The sequence below is a fragment of the Ceratotherium simum genome, chromosome 6 (assembly GCF_057802395.1).
Source record: "Ceratotherium simum simum isolate JZ-2026a chromosome 6, ASM5780239v1, whole genome shotgun sequence".
Classification (NCBI taxonomy): Eukaryota; Metazoa; Chordata; class Mammalia; order Perissodactyla; family Rhinocerotidae; genus Ceratotherium; species Ceratotherium simum.
Window position 1 is genome coordinate 67,948,999 of NC_141905.1, and position 6,340 is coordinate 67,955,338.

Below are 6,340 nucleotides of genomic sequence, written 5' to 3' on the forward strand. Positions count from 1 at the left end.
GCCAGTATCCCCCTTTTTGTTTTAATAATGAGTACTTGATGTGGCACATATACGTGGTGGGTTGGCCCAGGGTAAATTTTTCAGCTTTGTGTAGAATGTCACAGGTAGCAGCCACTGCCGTGAGGTGGGCAGGGGTGGCCCTTGACAGTCTGATCCAAATAAGTCATTGGCCGGGGGGTCGTGCCTAGTTTTTGAGTTGAAACCCCCAAGCTTATTCCCTGCCTTTTATATACATATAGGCTGAAGGGCTTATCCAAGTTAGGAAGCCCCAAGACTGGGGCTGAAATTAACTTTGTCTTAATACTTGTTTTCTTTGGCGAGACTTTGTACCCACATTCAGCCAAATGATTTAATGTTTTTATTGTGTTGGCCAGACATTGCTCATAAGTGAGGCTCACTATCAGCAAGTTATCCACGTACTATAACAGCAATCCTTCTTGTAATTGTAAGTGGCTCAGGTCTTTAGCTAGGTTCTCCCCAAATAGCAGAGGGGAGTTTTTGAAACCCTGGGGGAGCATTGTCTAACAATATTGTTCAGTGGCCTGAGTGTCTGGCTCACACCATTCAAAGGCAAAGAGTTGCTGCGATTCTCCTGCAAGCAGTATGCAGAAGAATGCATCCTTTACGTTCAAAACTGAAAAACAACTATATTCACTCATAATGTTGATTAGCAAGGTGTAAGGTCTGGGAAGGATAGGGTGCAAGTCCTGAACCACCTCATTTATGGCGTGAAGGTCCCGAACAAACCAATATTTGCCTGAATTGGGTTTCTTGACTGGGAGAATAGGAGTATTATATGGTGACTGGCAAGGTCTACCGCCAGGAATTTTTGCGGCACTGGCTGAATGTCTTTCTGAGCCTCCTGTTTTAGCAGATATTGTTTCAGACTAGGCTTTATCTTTTGGGTTTTCAAGGATATATATATTGGTTGGACATTTTTCTTTTCCCAGGCTTCCCATCTACCCACAGGTCCGGTCTTACCTCCTTGAGAATCTCTGGTGGCAGGGGGTCCTGTGGTGGTGTTTGAATACCTTGCAAGGCCATCTGGAACCATAAGGATGATTGTTCTGGTGTCACCTGCACCTCTAGCTGGCATGGAACAAAAGTCAATGTAGCATTCAGTTTACATAGAAGGTCTCAGCCCAGGAGGGGAATAGGGCATTCAGGCATATAAAACTTTTTCAATTAAAAAGATCTGAGGTAGAGAAAGGAGAGTGCATCTAAACAAAGCCAGCTAGTTGCCCTTGTCCATTTATGCCTATGGGATATTGTCACAATGGAAATTGCCTGCTCTGGGAAGGGCCCTCTGACCGAATTGTGTCCCTTGCTGGGTTCGAGAAGGAGAGAGTCCCTCTCTTAGACCTGGCAATCCCTCAGGCATTTTCCCTTGGGTAAGCAGTAGGCCTGGGAAAAGGGGGAAGAGGATGAGTAGCAGAGGGACTCCTCGGTCCATTGTCTCCCCTTCTCTGGTCTAGATATAGCAGCATAAATGCTTGACCATCGGGGATTTTATCTTTTTATTTTCCTTCTTTCTTGCAGAACAATTCTGGCTGCAAGATGGTATCATAATTGAGCGACCTGTTTGGGGGCCACTTTTCTTCTGAGCCCAGGCATTACATTACAGTAAAAGATCATCCTTTTTTTTTTTTTGTCATGGACTGATAACTGAAATCAGCCCAATTGGCCAGCAAATACTCTAGCGGGCCATTTTTTTTGGAATGGACAGAGTAGTGTCCATGGTGATACAGTTTGTGTCTGACAATTAATGGACCTGGGGAAGGGTGCAGAGCTTGACTCCAGGAATCCAGACAACTATAGGACTTATGCAAATCCCACTCTGCCAGAGCATACAGTTTTCACACCTGTGCTAAACAAGTCAAAGAGGCAAGAGGCAATGGTTTAAGGCAGGGAAAAGATCTAATTTCCCAACACCAGTATAGGAGGTCAGGTGCCTAGCAAAAAGTCTTTAAATCTGTTTTTCAGGAAGTCCAGGTTTGGCTTACTTTAAGCCCAAACTTAACTTCCACACAATGACAGCAAAGAAGGTGCCGGACAAGACAGACAAAGAGGGAGAAAAGGTGGTCAGGCCGTGTTCTCACGGCTTCCTCCCAAGGATTAATGTAAATAGCAGTGCCTGCATTGAGGCATACAATTCTGGCTTGACACTTGACAGGAAAGGTTGCAAACTTCACATCCCCATAGATGATCTGATAAGCACTGGAAGTATGCTGTGGAAGTCTGACACACAGAAGAACTGGCACACACACTAGTGGAACGACACACACACTCAGGAGAACAGACCATACAGGTGTGTACACCACAGAAAAAACAGAGACTAGTCTTCTACATAATATCCTAGGCAGTCTGTACTTTCCTTTATCCCTAAACAATGGCACCTAAACCAGATGGACCTTGGCTTAACCAAGACCCACAGACAAAGAAAAAGGAATATAACACCAGGGAGGTGCATTCCAGAAGACTCACCTAGCTGCAGACGCAAGCTTGTCAGCTTACAATCCAGTCCTTTGTTTCCTGATCACTGAAGTGTTAGAGGCAGTGGGCAAGTGAGGAAGCCACAAGGGGAATTCCCTGGGTGGAAAAGAAAAAGAAAAAGCCCCCTGGCAGTTGTAGGGAAAAATCCCAAAACAGTTTCCTCCAAGTTAACTAGCCATGGGCAGAGGCTAGCGTCCCATCTGGGGAGCCAGAACTTGTTACTGAGCAATGGGCTCACTCTGATTGCCGCAATCTGAGCTGATTAATCACAACGAGTTAGGAATCAAGAAAGGAAGTTTAATTAGATTAGCTGGAAAATCAGAAGATGGGTGACTAATGTCTCAAAAACCCATCTTCAAAAATTACAGAATCTTGAGGCAGTTATATAGGGAAAATGGGCAGTAAGGAGAGAGTTTCCTTCAGGCATGACTGACTCCAAGGTCTTTAATTATTCCATTCTTCTGTCAGCTGTAATGGATACCTTGTAGGTATTTCCCGCCTGTGGTCAACATGTGCTTAGAGAGAAACTCATAGAACAAAGTTTTAATTTATCAAGATGTATGGGAATGCATACATAAGTGGAGGCCATAAATCCAGAGAGAAAGTGAATTTTTTAGAGTACATGCAGAGCAGCGAGTAGTCACACAGAGGAGGGCCTGGGGCCATTTACTGTAACAAGATGGCCTCACTTACGCTCACTTACAAGAAAATATGCTTTCTCACTTGCAAATACATGGTATCTTTTTTCAGAAATATTCTGTGTGCATGGCTTAAATGTCAAAGTGCTATATAAATGTCCCCTGGTTTCTTTATAGATATGGGGCTTAGGAAGCTCAAATGCATGCCACTGCCGCCCCATCTCTTATAGGGAAAGTCAAAACCAAGAGAAGGAAAGAAGACTTATTTTATTAATTTTTTTCTAAAATATAAGTCAATTCATACCTTTATTTTAGTAGTCCATCCTATTTCATATGTTAGACTACTTATTACTCCACAAAAGTCATATTTATATAATTTGGCAGAAGACAAACTATCTAGCCCTGGCTCCCACTGCTCTACTTTAAAACAGGATGAGGGACCAAATTAAACAAGTTGCCATTTCCCATGCACTTATTTTCATTTTTTACGAAAAAGGTATTGCAGGTTCATTATGCATCAAGCCCTGTTCTAGTGTGAGATTACAAAAATGAACAAGACAGAAAGATGACCTTCCTGTCCTCATAGAACTTGCATTATAGTCAGGTAGATGTGATAGTTTTGTTACTCAATATTGTGTGCACATGCCCACCCCAGTCCTGAGGTCCATATGTGCATGTGGTTGCCAATGACTTTTAACAGTCAATTCAGATACTACTTATGTGTTATCCTTCTTGGGATGACATAGAAAAATATCATAGATTTCTTAAACAAAAATTTATTTCTCACAGTTCCGGAGGATGGGAAGTCCAAAATCACAGTGCCTGCAAGGTAGATTACATCCTGAGGCCTCTTCTCTTGGCTTGTAGGTGGCCATCGTCATGCTCTGAGTTCACATGACCTCTTCTTTGTGCACATGTAAGGAGAAAGAGCAAGCTCTCTGGTGTCTCTTCTTATAAGCAAGCCTAATTCCATCATGAGGCTCCACCTTCGTGACCTTATCTAACCCAAATTACCTCCCAAAGGCCCCATCTCCAACCAGCATCACATTTAAGTTTAGGGATTCAACATATAAATTTGCGGGGGACATAAACATTCAGTACATAACAACTTACTTCATGAAATATTTCCTGATGCCTCTGGAAAGAAATTAGGGTCTCCCTGCAAAACACCTCTCTTATGTTCATAGTTAACTCTTACCAAAGATATTATAAATTTCTTGCAGGTATTATTATGATAAGTTATTATTTCTGACTACAATACAGAGCCCGCAGGGACTCACACATATTAGATATTCTATAAATATTTATTGAATGAATGAGTTCAAAAAATCTTTCAGTATGTCCATCTCTAGGTCACTAGGAATTCCATATCTTCTATCCAGAGTCACAGAGTTTCATCAGATTGGTATTAACATCATACATAGTTTCCCCAAATAACCAGGCTGTCATGATTTCTATTTGAATTGTATCATTTTCATTGACTTTCAAGTTATAAAAGATGTGCTGGCCTCTTCTTCACTTTTTCATATCTAGTATTTTATACCAATATACCATCTTAGACTGAAAATAAATCTTAAAATAGTCCTTCTCAGTAGTTCTAAAACCTGAATATCTATGATCAGGCACCACCCTCCAGAGATTCTAATTATTTTGCTAAACCTAGTCATCACTTTTTAAACTCTTAGCAGGTGATTCTAATATACAGCCAGGTTTGGGAATCAAGAATTCACAGAAATTTCCTTGGATTACATATATGAGAAAACTCATTACCTGTTACAGTGAAGAAACTCAAGGCTAGAGATGTCAAGTGATATACAGGGTTTGGGGGTGTCACCCAGATGATTTAAGTAATTGACCAAGTTTCTTGGCTCATATTGATTTTTGACCAATTAGTGCAATCTTTTTTTCACATTATCAAGTATTGACATACTCAGTCAATGCTTTCTGAAGGCCCTATCACACACACTCACCACCTCCCAAGAGAACAAATAAATGTTCTCCTGAAGTTGCTGTATGGCTTTCATTAAACACATCAAATATTCTTCGATTTGGTTTGAGGAACAGCATTTGTTTCCATGACAGAACTTAACCCCATTTCACAGCACAGGTGGTCCCCACTGGTCCAGACCCTGAACAAGCTGGCCATAATCCCAATCCCAGTGTAACCTTGTGGACTATCTCTACAAAGACAAACCTGTACTGGATATTCTTCCTCTCAGGGTAGTTGCAAAGATTAAATAATAGAATACGTATAAAATCTTAAGCATAATGCTCATTATGCATTTTTATCTTTGTTCAGTTAATAGCAACAATCACTTTATTATAAGGTACTTTTACTTTTCCTATGATGATGATCAGTGATGTATTTCAACTCTGATTGGCAGCAGTGTAGATGCATAATGTTAAAGTGAGGAAGAAAATCACTTTCACTTAAAGGCTTTGAGAAACTGTAGTAGGGATTTTGAATTTAGACTTTCACTTAATTTTCATGTTAATGTAGTAATGATTTATTTTCTCTAGTTTACAGATGAAAACACCGTAGTTTAGAAAAGTTAGGTAACGTACCGTGTTATCACATAACTCATATGTTGTGGATCTGGGTTTTAAGCACCAAACTAGGTTTCCTCAATGTCTTATATGCTTTTTTCCATACCATAATCTCAATTTTTGTTACAAAATTTTTCATAAGAGGTCACATTAAATGCATGGATATCGAATTGTTAATAGGAAGTTAAGGCTATCACTGTTGGTACCCTGACCTTTTTGAGATCAACATGACAACTGGCAACAATCATGATCTACAACGATATGAATGTTTCTCACGTTCTAGATACATGAGTGTTTAAATTTATATCGTAAACTACGTAAGTCAATTATGGCTGCTATAGCGAAAATATTATAGACTGGGTGGCTTAAACAACAATCTCACGGTTATGGAGACTGGGAAGTCCAAGATCAAGGAGTCGGCAGATTTGATGTCTGGTAAGGACCCTCATTTGGTTTGCAGCAGGTTGCCTTCCTGCTATAGCCTTACATAGCTGAGAGATCATCTCTCTGGTGTCTCTTCTTATAACTGCATCAATCCCATTCGTGAAAACTCCACCCTCAGGACGAGGCCCCACCTCTAAATACCATCATGTTGGGGATTGGGCCTTCAACATGTGAATTTTGGGGGGACACAAACATTCAGTCCATAGCATAAATCTTCA

General features: G+C 40.8%; 1 long non-coding RNA gene across 1 annotated transcript; it reads right to left on the reverse strand.

The window, feature by feature from the left end:
- Positions 1-992: 992 nt before the first annotated feature.
- On the reverse strand, positions 993-3,985 carry LOC147916889 (uncharacterized). Its single transcript, XR_015552577.1, has 3 exons — positions 3,919-3,985; positions 2,485-2,589; positions 993-1,089 (listed from the first exon to the last, which is right to left on the reverse strand). It is a non-coding gene; the product is annotated as an uncharacterized LOC147916889 (long non-coding RNA).
- Between the last annotated feature and the right edge of the window lie 2,355 nt (positions 3,986-6,340).